This window comes from Taudactylus pleione, unplaced genomic scaffold (assembly GCF_031769625.1).
Source record: "Taudactylus pleione unplaced genomic scaffold, aTauple2 ptg000306l, whole genome shotgun sequence".
Classification (NCBI taxonomy): Eukaryota; Metazoa; Chordata; class Amphibia; order Anura; family Myobatrachidae; genus Taudactylus; species Taudactylus pleione.
The window spans coordinates 2,818,108-2,835,122 of NW_028284707.1; positions in this window are offsets into that span (position 1 = coordinate 2,818,108).

The following is a 17,015-nucleotide window of genomic DNA, read 5'->3' on the forward strand; positions in this document are numbered from 1 at the left end:
CCCCCCCCCCGCACGCGCTGACGGTCCTACGGCGCCCAGGGCACACGCCCTGCTCGACCCCCCTTAGTTACACCACATTAGTACTCCTTATACACGTTACGCCACACATTAGTACTCCTTATACACGTACGCGATCGCAGCTACAATGGCATTTGCGACCATCTCTGAATTAAGGCCTGAGTACTTTCTTTGCTTTAATTTTTTTTTTTCCTGACGGACAATTGAAGAAAAGAGTAGGTAGGTGCAGGGCAGACTTAGGCAGCTGCCTAGGAGCGCCGGCCCCTGGTGGGTGCCACTGAATCTGCCAAACAGACTGTCTCGTAACATTGTGCTTGGTCTGACAGAGCCACCCACTGCGTAGTTATTATCAGTGGCTGCCGATACGATCAGCGCCGGCCCTCTCTGTCATCCGGTGCGGCCATGCTCAGCCGCAAGCACTGACCGCCGTCCAGGCTGCAGCAGGGGAAGATAGGGTGGGCCACAGGACTGTGGACTTGCTTAAGTGCATGTCCCTACCTGCTCTATCGGCTCCTCCTCCGCGACTGCCCGCCTGTTACACCCAAGGCGGGAGCCGCGGGACCTGTCACCTGCTGCTAAGTTCCTCAGCTCTGGACGGAGGGGTGGGAGTAATGAGCACCATGGAGCAGCAGTCGGAATCCCAGATCATCAACAGGCGGTGAGTGGGGGTGAAGGGGCCAGGATGTGTTTTTGTTGGTAGTGTACTGGGTGCTGGCAGTGTAGGAGGGGGCTGTCTGGGTGCAGATAATGTATGAGTGAGATATATTGGTGGTGTATGAGGGTGGTGTCTGGGTATTGGTAGTGTATGAAGAGAGTGTCTGGGTGCAGGCAGTGTAGGAGGGGGTGTATGCGTACAGGTTTATATCTGATTAATGGGCTATATTTTTTTTTTGCTAATATGCATTTCAGAGTTCTAAATTAACCAAGCTCTTGAGTTCTATTAAAATAGAACAAATCTCTATGACATTAAGGGGGTGATTCAGATGCAGACGATGTTGTAGTAGCGACTGCGAATTTTGTTGCAGCGGCTATTTTATGTAATGCAACTGATGATGGGCATCCTATGGAGATGGAGTTTACATTTTTTTGGCAGACTTGGGACTCTGTATGACTAGGGATCTGAAATGGGGACTGGGTGGGCGTGGAGACGCAGTAAGGGGACATGCAGGCTCAAAAAACTTGCAGTAAAGGTATGTATGTGGGTCTAATGGGGGGAGCAGGGGCGGTATTTTGTAACTTTGCCTAGGGAGCCTGCAAACCTTGCACCGGCCCTGGGTAGGTGGGTAGTCCATGACTGCCCAAAGACAGATGGTATTTACTGTAATCGCTCCCCATGTAGGGGGCAGACTATCGCTGCAGTATCTCCTCACTGCTGGTCCATGCCCCTCACCTGCAGTAGTGGGACCGCAGTCCTGCACATTGTGGTTGTGCAGAACGCGTGCAGCACAGGGTGGCTGATCAGCTTCAGGTATTGTTAGTGGAACTGGAGGGAGGAGGAATGACGTCTCCCCCGTCCCAATAGGCAGTGCGCAACGGGACCGGGTCGGGAGGGAGGCAGAGCCTAGGGTGCATGAATGATATGCCCCTTCAGTGAAAGAGCCGTGCGCCGTGCACCGCACCATTAATATATATAGCAGCGTGCCCGCGGCGGTTAGAAATTGCGGTGGGTGGCCGGTTCCGCCTTCAGGGCTGTTGCGCTCTTTGCACTGGCACCGGCCGCACCACCCTAGTTACTGCCCTGCTGTCAGATTCTGGAGCCGGACGGAGGCTACAGGAGAGGAATCATTTTGAAGATGGGGTAAACCAGAGTTTCCCAAACTTCACTATTACAGTCCATGCTTTAAGGATAACCATGCTTGAGTCCAGATGGTTAACTAAAATTGACTGAGGTAATAATTAAGTCACCTGTGCTCAAACATATCCTTAAAACCTGGACTGTAATGGTGGAGTTTGGGAACCTTTGTGGTAAACTAAAAGACTGTCCGCTCGCAAGTGGGTCGATGTTCGGGACTGAGCATGCGCACGACGGAGGGAGCTCCGTCGTGCGCATGTGCCAGACGCGACGAGCGAAGGAAAGTCCTTCGCTCGTTGTGTCCGATCAAAGGGGGGGCGTGCTGTCAATGTTGATTGACAGCACGCCCTCTTTGGTAGGCGTGCCGGGGGCGTGCCTCCCTGACGGGGGCGTTCCCACGGGAACGCCTCCGTCAAAAGCCGGCCCACTGACATCACTAGTGATGTCAGTGGGAGTGATTTTGGCTCTGATAGAGCCAAAATCACTCCGGAGCTTGCGGTTGAAAACCTCAACCGCAGGCTCCGGCTCGCAATTTCGATGGTCGCGATGGTCTCGACCATCGCGGCCATCAAAATGCACGCTCGTATAGCCTGTGGGTGGTGACCCACAGCTATACGAGCGTCCAGAAGGACGCTCCATTTTCATGGAGGCCGGCCCTCATTCAGAGCGTGCGCTCTGCTCAGAGCGTACGGCTCTGAATGAGGGCCTAAATTCTGAAATGAATTGCTTTTGGAGTTTGATACATAGGGGTCAGACCATACTTGCCTACTTTCCTGAAACGGCCGGGAGCCTCCCGAAAATCGCCCGCTCCCCCCTTGTGTGGCCGGTCCAGGGGGTTGCCGATGACACGATTCGCACTAAATCGCATCATCGTGGCCCCGCCCCCAGCTGCAGATTGCCAGTATTCTCGGCATTGAGTAGCGGGCGCGGGGCAGTGATGACATGATCACGCAGTCAAGCCTCCGCCCTTAAATGTCGTCACTGCAGTTTCTACTTAATATTATGAAAAAAAAACATTGATAAATAAGCCCCATAGATACAGATTATTCATCTGTCTCTGGGTCTGATTCAAAGGTGAGCGCTAATATAGCAACGTTATGCTAATGACGCAGCCTATGGACTTCGTACAGAGATGGCCACTGGCTGTGGCTCTGATCTGCCGCTTTGCATAAAAAGGCGCACCATCGGACATTACAGCAATCCTACGGTAGCACAGAATGTCCGCCGGAGCATGGCTGCTGGTGCCAGCGCAACAGCGAATAGTGGGCCTGATTCAGACCCGCTCGCGAGCAGGTCGATGTTTGGCCACTGTGCATGCGCACGCCAGAGCCGGCTCCGACGTGCCCATGCGCGAGACCCGGCTAGCGTCGGGCGTTCCGTCGCTCCGGGTCTCGCACCAAAAGGGGGTGGCTGCCGATCTTGATTGACAGGCTGGCAGGGGGGGTGGCTAGCCAAACGGAGGCGTTCCCTGCTGTTTGGGGGCGGCCCTACTGACATTACAAGTGATGTCAGTGGTGAGCATCCGGCTCTATTAAGAGCCAGAAGCTCACTGGGGCTTGCGAGAACGAGACCCTACCACAAGGGTCTCGTCGAAAGCCTCGATGGTCGAGACCATCGCGACCATCACCTGGCTGCTCGCAGTAGCTGTGGGTGGTCACCCACAGCTATGCGAGCGGCCAGGAGGCCGCACAAAAAAAAAGCCATGATTCAGAGCGAGCGCTCTTTCAGAGCGTCCGGCTCTGAATCAGGCCCATAGACCCAATCACTGGCTGAAAAACAGCCGTGACACAAATGTACTCAAGTCACTGTGTCATTGTTGATTTAAATATCCCATCACCCACAAGAGCTTTGCAAAAATGCTTCACGGCCAACTATCTCAATGTGTTTGGCCTTTAGTTTATAAGTCACAGTATTATGAGCCCTTAAATTACTGAGATGTTTCGTTTTTTCAATTTCAGAACGACGCGTCACACAAGTTGGCCAATAGTCTCCATTTTGCAGTGAATGTGGCATGATAAGTCCTCCGACCTTTTATACCTGCATTTGCGTGCAAACACCTGTGCGACCACTATTATGTAATCACGCATGCAAAAGGTGTCTCATTGGGAGGAGCTGATCCCTTTAAAAGGACACGCTAAAGGTGCCTACAAGCCACTCCAGTGGGTTATGGAGGATCGAAGAGTTACACAAAAGTGTCAGTGGCCGTTTCTGGGGAGAGATTGTGTGGGTTTTTTTTACACATTTTGGTTTGCGCACTGTGGTAAGTGTTGGAAGTGTGTAAGTGTGTATGTTGTGTCTGCAGATGTTTTTGCTGTGTTTGCAGAGCAGGGTTTCATGTCCCTGTAAGTTATTCAGGCTGGCCAAACTATTTTTGTCACTTGTATTTTTCTAAAAAATTAAGGGCCTGATTCTGACCCACTCGCGAGCGGCTGTCCGCTCGCAAGTGGGTCGATGTTATGCACTGAGCATGCGCACGACGGAGGGAGCTCAAAATGCACGCTCGTATAGGCTGTGGGTGGTGACCCACAGCTATACGAGCGTCCAGGAGGACGCTCCATTTTCATGGAGGGCGGCCCTCATTCAGAGCGTGCGCTCTGCTCAGAGCGTACGGCTCTGAATGAGGGCCCAAATGTCTTTTTCGTAGTGTGAAGGGGATGTAGTCTGGAAGCCGACGGTCTAAATGCCGACTGCCGGCTTCCAGACTACTTAATCCCGGCGAGGGTTGAATGACATGCGTCTAAATCTAGACGTCTGTCATTTTACCGACGCCGGGACACCGGCGCCCGGCATCCCGATCGAAGTGATGCCGGGCGCCGCAGTGGACAGCCGTGGTGGTGGGGGGTTCTTTTAGGTTTAGGGCTCCCAGGGGGGACTTAGGGCTAGGCACCCCCGGAAGGTTAGGGTTAGGCTAGGGGGAGGGAGGGTTAGGGTTAGGCACCCTACAGGAGGGTTAGGGGGTAGAATTAGGTTAGTTTATACTTACCTTTAGGACGATTGGGATTTCCTCCTTTGTCGGGCTGCCGCTGTCGGGAATTGCGGCCGGTGGTAATACATATCACACCCGTGTGAAGGGCTGTGTGTGTTTGTGTCTCTCTATGCATTCATTGCACTTTGTGGTTTGTGCATGTTTTCAGTATACTCTTGTTTATCTTTTGCAGCGTTTCTTTGGATTTCTTTTTTGGTTTTTATCATGGAGGCCATTCAACTAATTGAAATATTTTTTTGTATATATATATATATATATATATATATATATATATATACACATACATATATATATATATACACATACATATATATATATACATATATATATATATATATTTTTTATTTTTTTTATTTCAGCTATACAGCAAGTTTTTGGTTGTATTTGTTTGTGTATTTGATACTCTGGACCTCATTCAGAGCCGGTCGCACAGAGTCTGCGGTCGGTCTGAATGAATTTTCAAGACTTCCTCCTTTGCGGTGGTAAGGCTGTGGGTTAACACCCACAGCCTTCCCACCGCCTAAGGTGATGGTCGCGATGGTCAAGACCATCGCGACCATCGGGGCTTACGACGAGACCCTAGGATAGGGTCTCCCTTGTCGTAAGCCCCGGAGAGCTCATGGGAACGCCTCCGTTTGGGCTGCCATCCCCCGGCCCGCCTTCCAAACGGGGCGAGCTGTCAATCAACATCGACAGCTCGCCCCCTTTGGATCGAGACCCGCTACGACCGGCGCTGTCGGTCCTAGCGGGTCTCACGCATGCGCACGCCGGCGCCGTCGTGCACATGCTCTGTGGGGGGCCATCGACCCGGTCCGAGCGCATCGGCGCTAACGACCGGGTCTGAATGACCCCCTCTTTCTCATGGAGTAGGTTTATTGTTTTCCCATGAGAAGCATAGTTTTTTTTTTTATCAACAAATGAAAAAATAATGCTGTGTTTTGTATTTTTTGTAGCCTGTCTGTTTGTATCAAAACACTACTCTTATTTTGCTTTTGTCTTTCAACTATCTTGTACAGTATGACTGAACTTTCTCTGGTAATGTAATGCTTCTACAGTACGATAATGTGTGCCGTATCTGTGGCTACTAATGTGTATTAGTACATTTTTTCTCTCAATTTTGTTATGCCCCCATATGCAGTTTTTGTGGTCAGAGGCTACTTAAGGTGTCTGTAGCAGTATCCCTACCCTTCTAATCCTCCAAACCAACAAGTCAGACGTCGGTGGGCATGGGAACGTATGTTGCTCTGGTTTTATGTTTAAATAAATGCATAATTTTTTAATTTGCAGTGGATAGTGCATACCCGTGTCACCCATGGCGCATGACTCCAGTGTCATTACCCTACCAAACTGTAAAATGTGGATATAACGCTGCACATGCCACCACCAGACGAGTCATCAGACGGACCGTTGGCCCGTTGAAGGGGTGCTTCAAGAATTTGGACTGGTATGGTGGTGCACTCATATATGCGCCGGAAATGGTTGCTCAGATATTTGCCCTTTGTGCAGTGTTCCAAACATTGAGCCTGAGGATGAGGCAGTTACAGCTGGAATTCCAGATTTGCCCAGGGGCAGAGATTTCAGGCATACTGTGATCCACCAGTATTATTTCGTAAGTTCTGATTTTGGAAAATCAATATTCGTGCAAAATGTAAATTTTGTAAGGGACACACTCCAAAAATGTTATAATATTGGACCATCTGATAGAGGGGATGTAGTCGGCATCCCGGGGGGCACACAATACCGGCGTTCAGAATGCCTGCGACAGAATCTCGACAGGAGTCAGAATCGCGATGGGTAGTATTAGGGTTAGGTTTAGGGGGAGGGTTAGGCTACAAGTGTTGTATACCACACCCACAACCTAGGAGTATACTTATGTATGTAAACAAGTGCTTGTTTGTGGTGATGCACATTTCATATTTATACTCCACAGGGGCAATATTGTGCCTATGCCTCCAATGACTTTTATAGTGAGGACAGGACTCTCAAACCATAGCCCCACTCCAGCACTACCTAAGGGGGAATCAGAGCTATATAAAATTCCCTTATTAGTGACAGAACTGAGGGGGGTCACTATGTGTGCTGCCTGTCACTAGAACTTTCCAGGGAGAAAGACTGCAGCACCGGGTACCAGCGGAAAAAGCAGCCAGGAGCGGCAGCTGTGATAAGGGAGATTCCCGCGGGGCCTGCTGGGGGATAGCCTGAGGTGACAGAAACAGAGTAGGAGTGCTGCACTGACCGGAGCGCGCTGAAGTGATCGGCAGCTGCTGTGTGGAGACTGCCGGCACCGGAGTCTGCTGGGAGCTGAGGAGACACAGAGGGGAGGAAGCAGCATCAGCGGGACCGCCCAGCTACTTCCCCTCAGGGGCGTATCTATAATGGGTGCAGGGTGTGCGGGGAACACGGGCCCCTGGGTCCAGGGGGGCCCCGCATCGCACAACCTGCACACATAATATTACTTACCTCTCCGGAGTCCCACGTCTGCGCGGGGGTCTGGCGCTGTAAAATGGCCCTGGCTGCCATTTTCCCGTTGTTTGCGCATGAACAGTACAGGGAAAATGGCCGCCTGTACATACATTATAGACTCTGGACACACTCTAGTGCCCAGAGTCTATAACTCCGGCGCTGGCCGCGCACAGCTCAGTGTGCTGCTGGGCGGAGAGGAGGGGACCCGTGTCGGAGACTGCACACGGGCCCCCTCCTCTCTAGAAACGCCCCTGCTTCCCCTGCTGTGGTGACTGACAGCTGGGAGACTGAATGCAGGGGAGATCGATGTTCCTGCTCTGTGTGGTGCTGAATCCAGTGTGCTGTTCTACAAGGATCAGGTCTGTCAGCTGTGCAGCACTGTAATACAGCACATCATTCTGCCATTACATACAGGCACAGACTTTAACTCCCAAGTTTTATGCAGGAACTGTTAAAAGTCACAGACCACGCTCCAGTCTAATATGCACAGAAGCCTCAGTTATTAAATAAGACATTTTACCTCAGTAAATAATCTCCTCAGGAGAAGACAGCTTACTGCTGCTGTATTGCACTTAGGTATTGCTCTGACAGAGCACTCGCTCTGAATCAGGGCCGTCCTTCTTGATTTTTAGAGCGGCCTCCCACAGCTATAGCGAGCGGCCAGGAAGATGGTCGCGATGGTCAAGACCATCGCGACCATCGGGCTTGCAACGAGACCCTTGTGGTAGGGTCTCGTTGCCGCAAGCCCTGGAGTGCTTTCGGCTTAAACAGAGCCGAAAGCACTCCCACCAACATCACTTGCAATGTCAGTGGGGCCTGCCCCAGACAGTAGGCGTTCCCATGGGAACGCCTCCGTCTGGGCATCCACGCCCCCGGCACGCCCACCAAAGGGAGCGTGCTGTCAGTCAACATCGACAGCACGCCCACTTTGGTACGAGACCCGGAGCAACGGTTTGCCCGTCGCTATCCGGGTCTCGTGCATGCGCACGACGGAGCCGGCTCCGTCGTGCGCATGTGCACTGGACCACCATCGACCCGCTTGTGAGCGCTCAGCGCTCGCGAGCGGGTCTGAATCAGGCCCTCTATTTAAATTAACATTATTTTTACTAAAATAAAGTGAAAAAGGGTGTTTTCACACCCTTTTCATATTATTTTAGTATCACCTATAGTTATTACAGGGCAATTGGAGTAGAATTCGTAAAAATTCTACTCCAACCCCTAATTATCACTTATTTTTAGTAATCAGATCGCATTTCCCATAATTGTAATGGGAAATGTGATCCGACCAAAGTTATTAAAAATTAAATTGTAAAAAAATATATGGGAAAGCCCTGTGATAATAACGCCACCTGGAGGTGGCGTTATACAGAGTCTCACCCGGTTACTGGACTCCTACTCTGCTCTAAAAGGCAGAGCAGAGCCCGGAGCCGGTCCCAGTGATCAGCTGTGTGGTCTAAACAGACCGAAAGCTGATACAAGCTGGTCATCAGGTGATCAGGTCCCAGTGCAGGTGATCGGGTCCCAGTGCAGTATGGGATATCAGCTGACCGGAGGCATGGAAGACATCACCGGAGCACCGATGACTGCAGATAGGTGCTATTAAGGGAGGGGGGTCCACGATCGTGGGGGGCGTGGCTTAATGATGAGGGTGGGGCTTAGCGCCACGAGGGGTAGCAGCGGCGGCCGGTCGGGGTATGCTCGGGCACTTTGTCACGGTATTTTTTCCGAAAATACCGTGACTAGTGTGCGAAGGGGATTCGCAGGGACAGAGCTTTATCGCAAGCTCTGTCCCTGCAAGGGATTTGTAGTAAATCCCTGTCATATTGTCTGGATTCGCAATGCAAATTCAGTCGTTAATATCACACTACAATCTGCATTCAATATGCGGATTGTAGTAAATAGAGCCCATAGACTGTAACAAAAAAGGAGCTCAGGACTTATCGACAGGCCAGCAAGGGATTGTAAATTAAAGTACCAGCACACCAATAGGCTATCCCAGTGGTTCTCAAACTCAGTCCTCAGGACCCCACACAGTTCACTTTTTCCAGGTCACCCAGCAGGTGCACAGGTGTATTTATTACTCACTGACATGTTTTAAAAGAACCATATGTGCAGCCATATGTGCAGCTAATTATTTCACTAGTAATTATGTGAGGAGACCTGCAAAACATGCACTGTTTGGGGTCCTGAGGACCGAGTTTGAGAACCTGTGGGCTATCCTGTGATGCTCATTTTGCTATATAGTGAACCCTAATTCCTGACAGCAAAATATGTCAGTATAGGCCTGGGCTTCAGTGCCAGCACAGGCCTGGGCTTGCAACTTTCAAGTGTCAGTACAGATAGTAATCAACAGCATCAGAGATCAGAGTAATACCAATATTATTGAGGTACCATCCCTTCGAACGTGCACCAACGCAAGAGTACTGGCCGGTGTTTAGGGACTTGAGTTATAATTTAGGACCTAAGTACTAGTTAAACCAGGTTATTTTTAAGGTGAACTGTTTGTCTGTTTCCATGAAGAAGTGCTAAAGTATATTGCTAACTCACTTCATTTACAGTTCAAGAATGAAGTGTTTCCGTTCAAATAAAATCTCACGGATGCGAGTGTCATTTGCTTGTTCCAAGTATACTGTATGTTTAGAATTGTATCTTTAATTGCCAAATTGTATAAATTGTGGTGAAAATTTGATACTTAGATTTTCTTTTACAAATAAATTTTATCTTCATTGTGTAAAACGCTTTTGTGGCCTGTAATAACGCCTGACTAGTGACAAGAACCAAGGGATAAACCAGGTAAGGATCGCTTTGCATCACGCCACACATGGAGTCGTTAGTAAAAGGTGGTTATTACACAAGGGGGGAGGCTTAGGGTTAGGCTGCGAGGATTGAGGGTTAGGTTGTGGGGTGGAGGGTTAGGATTGCGGGGGGGAGGCTTAGGGTTAGGCTGTGGGGGGGTTAGGGTTAGGCTGCGGGGATTGAGGGTTAGAATGCAGGGGGCAGGCTTAGGGTTAGGCTGCAGGGGGAAGGGTTAGAGCTGGGCTGCAGGGGTGGAAGGTTAGGCTGGGGGAGAGGAGAGTTAGGATTAGGCTGCTGGAAAGGTGGGGAAGGGTTAGGGTTAGACATCGCAGGAGGGTTAGGCTGCGGGAGGGGAGGGTTATGCTGCGGGGGGGAGGGTTAGGGTTTCCTGCGGGGGCAGAGCGAGCAACAGAAATCTTTGAGCCCGGTACACTGATGTCTCTGGAGGACCCACCTTCTCACCACCACCCCCATTCCCGCACATCCATACCCTGCATGTGTGATATGTGAAGCATGATAATGTAAACTGAAAGATATGCCAGCCTTTAAATATAGTAAAAATACACTATAAGTTACCACGCTGTCTCTCTGTCACGAACGATGCAGGTTGTAGTTCTTGTCTGCCGTCTCTTGCAAGGTCTTCTTGATGACACTGCTGTGGATGCCTCAGGGATAGGAGGGAGAGTGTCTGCAGCCAGCCATCCTCAGTCCTCAGCCCCCATCACCTTCCTCTGCCCCCAGACCCTATCACCTTCTGCCCCTAGCCCCATCACCTTCCTCTGCCCCTTCACCTTCCTCCAGCCCCCATCACCTTCCTTTGTTCCCAGCCCCCTTCACCTTTCTCTGCCCCAGCCCACTTCATCTTCCTCAGTTCATTTCACCTTCCTCCATCCCCAGGCACTATCTCCTTCTGCCCCCAGCCCCTGTCACCTTCTGCTCCAGGCGCCATCACCTTCCTCTGCCCCCAGCCCATGTCACCTTCTGCCCCCAGCCCCCATCACATTCCTCTGCCCCCAGCCCATGTCACCTTCTGCCCCTAGCCCCATCACCTTCCTCTGCCCCTTCACCTTCCTCTAGCCCCCATAACCTTCCTTTGTCCCCAGCCCCCTTCACCTTCCTCTGCCCCCAGCCCACTTCATCTTCCTTTGCCCCCTTCACCTTCCTCCGTTCATTTCACCTTCCTCCATCCCCAGGCACTATCTCCTTCTACCCCCAGCCCCTGTCACCTTCTGCCCCAGGCGCCATCACCTTCCTCTGCCCCCAGCCCATGTCACCTTCTGCCCCCAGCCCCCATCACATTCCTCTGTCCCCAGCCCATGTCACCTTCTGCCCCTAGCCCCATCACCTTCCTCTGCCCCTTCACCTTCCTCTAGCCCCCATAACCTTCCTTTGTCCCCAGCCCCCTTCACCTTCCTCTGCCCCCAGCCCACTTCATCTTCCTTTGCCCCCTTCACCTTCCTCCGTTCATTTCACCTTCCTCCATCCCCAGGCACTATCTCCTTCTACCCCCAGCCCCTGTCACCTTCTGCCCCAGGCGCCATCACCTTCCTCTGCCCCCAGCCCATGTCACCTTCTGCCCCCAGCCCCCATCACATTCCTCTGTCCCCAGCCCATGTCACCTTCTGCCCCCAGCCACCATCACATTCCTCTGCCCTTTCACTGTCCTCTATCCCTAGCCCCCATCACCTTCCTTTGTCCCCAGCTCCCTTCACATTCCTCTGTCCCAGCCCACTTCACCTTTCTCTGCCCCCTTCACCTTCTTTCATCCCCTGCCCCATCACCTTCCTCTTCCCCAGTCCCTATTCCATATCCTCTATACCCTACCTCAATTCCTTACCAACACAGCGGCACAGCCAACCTCATGGGCAGGGTAGACGTGTGGCGCCGTGACCTACAGTATGACATCAGCCTGCCACATTGCTGTCTTAAAGGTCATGCCCAGGCCGGGCCGCAGCTGTGCCACCTAGAAGAGCCCAGCGCTGCCCGGGCCAGGCTACAAGGGGCTGGGCAGCAGCTATGGGTCCCCACCACCTGGAACAGTGAGTCTGCCATCAGCCCATCTGAACCTTGGGGCCCAGTACAGGTGTCCCCTTAGTCCCCCCCTGTCACCGTGCCTGTGTGGGGCGGGAGGGTTAGAGTTAGGCTGCAGGGAGGGTTCGGCTGCAGGGGGGGAGGGTTAGGCTGCGGGGGGGAAAGTTAGGGTTAGCTTCGGGGAGGAGGGTTAGAGTTAGGCTGAGGGGAGGGTTTGGGTTGGCTGCGGGGGTAGGGGAGGGTTAGGCTGCTGGAAAGGTGGGTTAGGGAAGGGTTAGATTACTTACCTGCATGCGTCTGTATTTCCTGCATCAGTATTCCGCGTTGGTATTCTGAGCATCAGCATTGTGTACGCCGGGATCTCGTACCCAACACTGATAGAGCATACTGCACATTATAAATGCATTCATCAAATATATGTAATATTTGCCATACATTGTAACATGTTTTTGCAAAAACAGTTAGGATCATTAGTGGAGTGTTCAGACTTGATGCTCTTTGGACCATTGTTGTTCCTAACTGGATAGTGTGTTAATGAAGGGATGTTCCTGTTCTCCTGCCAGTGTTGCTTGTTTGCTACTTTGTTCTGCTGATGTTACCTTGACAAAGGTCCCAGCGGTGACTGAAACGTTGGTTCTACACAACTGCTATATTTTGCCTGGAAAAATTATTGACTTTTTTGCTGTAATTTCAAAGACTGGAGAGGAGTGTCTTCATTACATTTAGGAAATGTATGTGCAAGTGGAGATCAGCTTTGAATTTGCGCCCCAGCTATTGATTTAGATTTGGGTGAGAGTGCAGGACCCCCCTTAATTATATATCTATACCAGCTGAAGTACCGGAGTTACCCCAGTTTAAATCTTCAAGTTATTAAGTTAGGCACCCCAGACTAATTGCCAGACTCTGTGTAGTTTTCATCCAAATCCATCCAGTGGAAGGCTCAGAACAGGCTCCCCTGATCAAAGTTCTGCCCAATGTACACTAATGGGAGGTCCGACCGGGACTCTAACCCCCCTAAAGCCTGGCCAGGATCTAACTGGACCACCTCACATTGGTATCATTCCAATTGGTGCAGGGGTGTCTGAATACATATCCAGACAGACAAACAAACAGACCAATGAATTTTATATGATACACGTGTGTGTGTGTGTGTGTGTGTGTGTGTGCGTGTATGTGTATGTGTGTGTGTTATTTCATATAGTAAAGCATACTCTATCCACTCCACAGGGTTCAAATGCCAACAGCGGATGCCTGACAGGATGAAGATCCCAACTGGGCAGGTAAGTACCCTAACCCCCCCTGTCCCCCAGCTAACCCTCCCTTAGTGGTGCCTAACCTCCCCCCCAGGGCCTAACCCTAACCTCCCCCCGGGGGTGCCTAATCCTAACCCCCTCTAACCGCTCCCTAAACCTAACCCTCCCCCTAGGGGTGCCTAACCCTAATCTGCCCCCCCAAAACCTAATTCTGCTAGACTCCCTAATCCTAACCCCCCCCCCTCCCGCGGTTAAATTAAGGGCGTCCCGGACTTACCCTCGTTGGGCTGGTGCCCTCGGCGTTCTGGCGTCGGGATTAACATAGGCGTCGGTATTTCGACGCCTATGTTAAATCCCTTGTCAGAATTTCGATGTCGGGTTTGAGACCGCCGGTCTCTTAACTATATCCCATTCCACATACTGTATTGCAATACTTATTAAGATGACCAATTTACGCCAAAGTATTCACTTTCTGGTCAGTCCTGCACAGCATATAAATATAATCCTACATTACTATGATACACTGTAAGTAATGAGATGATCATTGCTATGCTCTTCATTACAGTTAAGTCTAATGGCCCCCATACATCTGCAAAGTATTGAGGCAATTTCCCGATCCCCAGACATCGGGGTCGGAGCATCAGTGAAACACAACATGTTGGATTTCACTGATTTGTCAATCCCGACTAATATGCGTATGATCAGGATAAGCAATTAGGGATTTTAAAAAGAAGATTTTCACAGATTCCCCATTGGATCACCAATCATCGATGGCCGCCGATCCGCATTCAGCGGATCGGCGGTTCCGGTCTAAATGGGAAATTGAGGGAAAATGGCCAGCAGATGTATGGGGCCCTTTACCTGCATGCAGCCTTTAAAAGTAAATGGCCCCATACATCTGCCAGCCATTTCTCTGATTCCCCAGTCAGACAGGAACCACCAATTCGCCGGTCAGAAAATGCTAATCCATGTCCATCTATGATTGATGATCCATTGCAGAATCTGTGAAATTCTCTCCATGTTAAAAACACCCTATTTGCTTATCCCGATCACATTTTGGTTGGGATCGGCAAATCAGGGATATCCAACATTTTGATTTCACTAATGCCCTGACCCCAGCATCTGGGGATCGGGTATTTGCCCCAATACATCGCAGATGTATGGGGGGGCCTTAAGAGTACCCCAAGCACTAGCAACAGATAATTAGATATGGAAGGGAGCAACAAAAAGGATTTGGTGAAAAAAAAAATCACAAAACTATAAAGCATTGTAACAAAATAGGGTGCTCAACAGTGACGTGTGGTGAGGTCAAAGGTCAATGGCTGGGGAGGCACACATGTATAAAAAGACAGTTTTTATATAAAAACTCTAGAGCATGATAGGAGTATGATGGGAGTATGATAGGAGTGGGAGTATGACAGGGGAGGCTCTGCCTCCCCTGCCTGCACATCCCTGGTTCTCAAAGGGGTGTATACAAACAAGAAACATAGCATTCTAATCTGAGCACTCATCTAAGACATTATCAATACTGTTTAAACTGTATTTTAAAGCTATGCTCTGCCTTAAAATAATAGCTAAAGAAGAGTAAGTTAAGCAAATACTGTCATAAAACCAGGATGTTGGTAAGCTAACTGGCTTGTGTGTTTGATGGGTGTGATGCCATTTTATTGTAAATATTGAAGCCATGCCCAGCTTGTTTACATGTATCATTATCAGAGAACAGGTATCTATGTTGGATCTGTCAGTACTGTACATTTTAAGGGTGGTGAGTAGTTTTATGTCTGAGCGGCTGTATTGGAAAGTACTTTCATTAGGCTACTGCTACCTACTGGTATTCTCTACATGCCTACTGTCCCTGGATGTCCAGGATACTCACGCATTTCGCAAGTAACCCCCCGCACAATGCCGTCTTGCCGGTGATGATTTGCTTCACCATGTCATGCATTCAGTGGCTGAGGACACGGTGGCTTTGGAAAGTTCCGCTCAGTAAATGCACCCTTTGTACTTTCTTCCAATCTCATTTTACAAACCACAGACATCATCTCCTGCAGGCACCTGTAATTTTTTAGCAAATTCTCAACCAGCAAATTTATTGGGTGCGCAAAACATGGTACGCGTTCAAATTCACCCAGTTGTATTGTGCGTAAAATGTTACCTGCGTTATTGGAAATGACAAATCGTGAGGAGAATGGGGTAAGCCATTTTCCTGTCACATCCCTGAGTTTTTCCCACAGACTGACACCGGTATAACTCTTTATGAAGCCGGTGATACAGCGAGTAGCCTGCAGGTGAATGAGCTGGCGTTGTGTTAGAGACTGCTGCTGCTGCTGTAAGTGATACTCACCCAGTGGGCTATCACAGTCATGTAATATTTAGTTTGACCACTACCGCTTGTCCACATATCTGTAGTTAAGTGGATAGTCTGTAGTTTCTATGCAAAGAATACGTTTTTGTTTAACGTTAGGAATTGCTGTTCTGGTAAAATAGAATCAAGATGGAATTTGGTATCGGGGAAATATGACCTTGACTAATCGGCTAAAACCAGATGCATTGATGGCGGATATTGGATGCGGATCTAATGCTGATTAGGGGAGGAGTCAATTAGCCTTTGCAAATTGGATGCAGGATAACTACAGCTGGCCACACACTAGACCAACTTACATCCAACCAGCCAACTTGTTGATTGGTTGGAATGAAAATCTGGTAATGTATGGGAGTAACTGTTGATCAGCAATTTGCTCCTAAATGCCAGAAAATAGATGAAAATGGTCGTTCAGACAAGTTTGTTAAATGTTTGATCTAAACTATTTTTCAAACAACAGTTTTGGTCCATTTGCCAGCGTTTGTAAGCAAATTGCTGTTTGTATTCCTTACCAGATTTTTATTCCAACCAATCAACTAGTTGGCTGGTTGGACAGATAATATTTAGATGTGTGGCCAGCTTACCTCCAATCATTAATGAGGAGATTGATGATGAAGGTGTTGGTGGTGGAGATTGCATGGTCTGCTAGCTGCTGCTGGACTGCTTGTTAATATTTGAGGCATGAAGTATTAAATATCTTACTCCCTTTGGGACATAGGCCCTCATTCAGACCCACTCGCGAGCAGCTGTCCGCTCGCAAGTGGGTCGATGGTCTGCACTGCGCATGCACACGACGGAGGGAGCTCAGTCGTGCGCATGTGCGAGACGCGCCGAGCGAAGGACTTTCCTTCGCTCGGAGTGTCTCATCAAAGGGGGCGTGCTGTCGATGTTGACTGACAGCACGCCCCCTTTGGTGGGCGTGCCGGGGGCGTGCCTGCCAGACGGAGGCGTTCCCAAGGGAACGCCTACCGGCTGAAGCCGGCCCCACTGACATCACTAGTGATGTCAGTGGGAGTGATTTTGGCTCTGATAGAGCCAAAATCACTCCTGGCCTTGCGGTTGAAAACCTCAACCGCAGGCTGTTGCTCGCAGTGGCGATGGTCGCGATGGTCAACACCATCGCGACCATCATCCTGCACGCTCGTATATGCTGTGGGTGGTGACCCACAGCTATACGAGCGTTCAGGAGGACGCTCCATATTAATGGAGGTGGGCCTTGATTCAGAGCGAGCGCTCTGGTCAGAGCGTCCGGCTCTGAATCAGGGCCATAATCAACTGAGCTGTATCTTTCTATGTGAGATTTTTTTAATATAT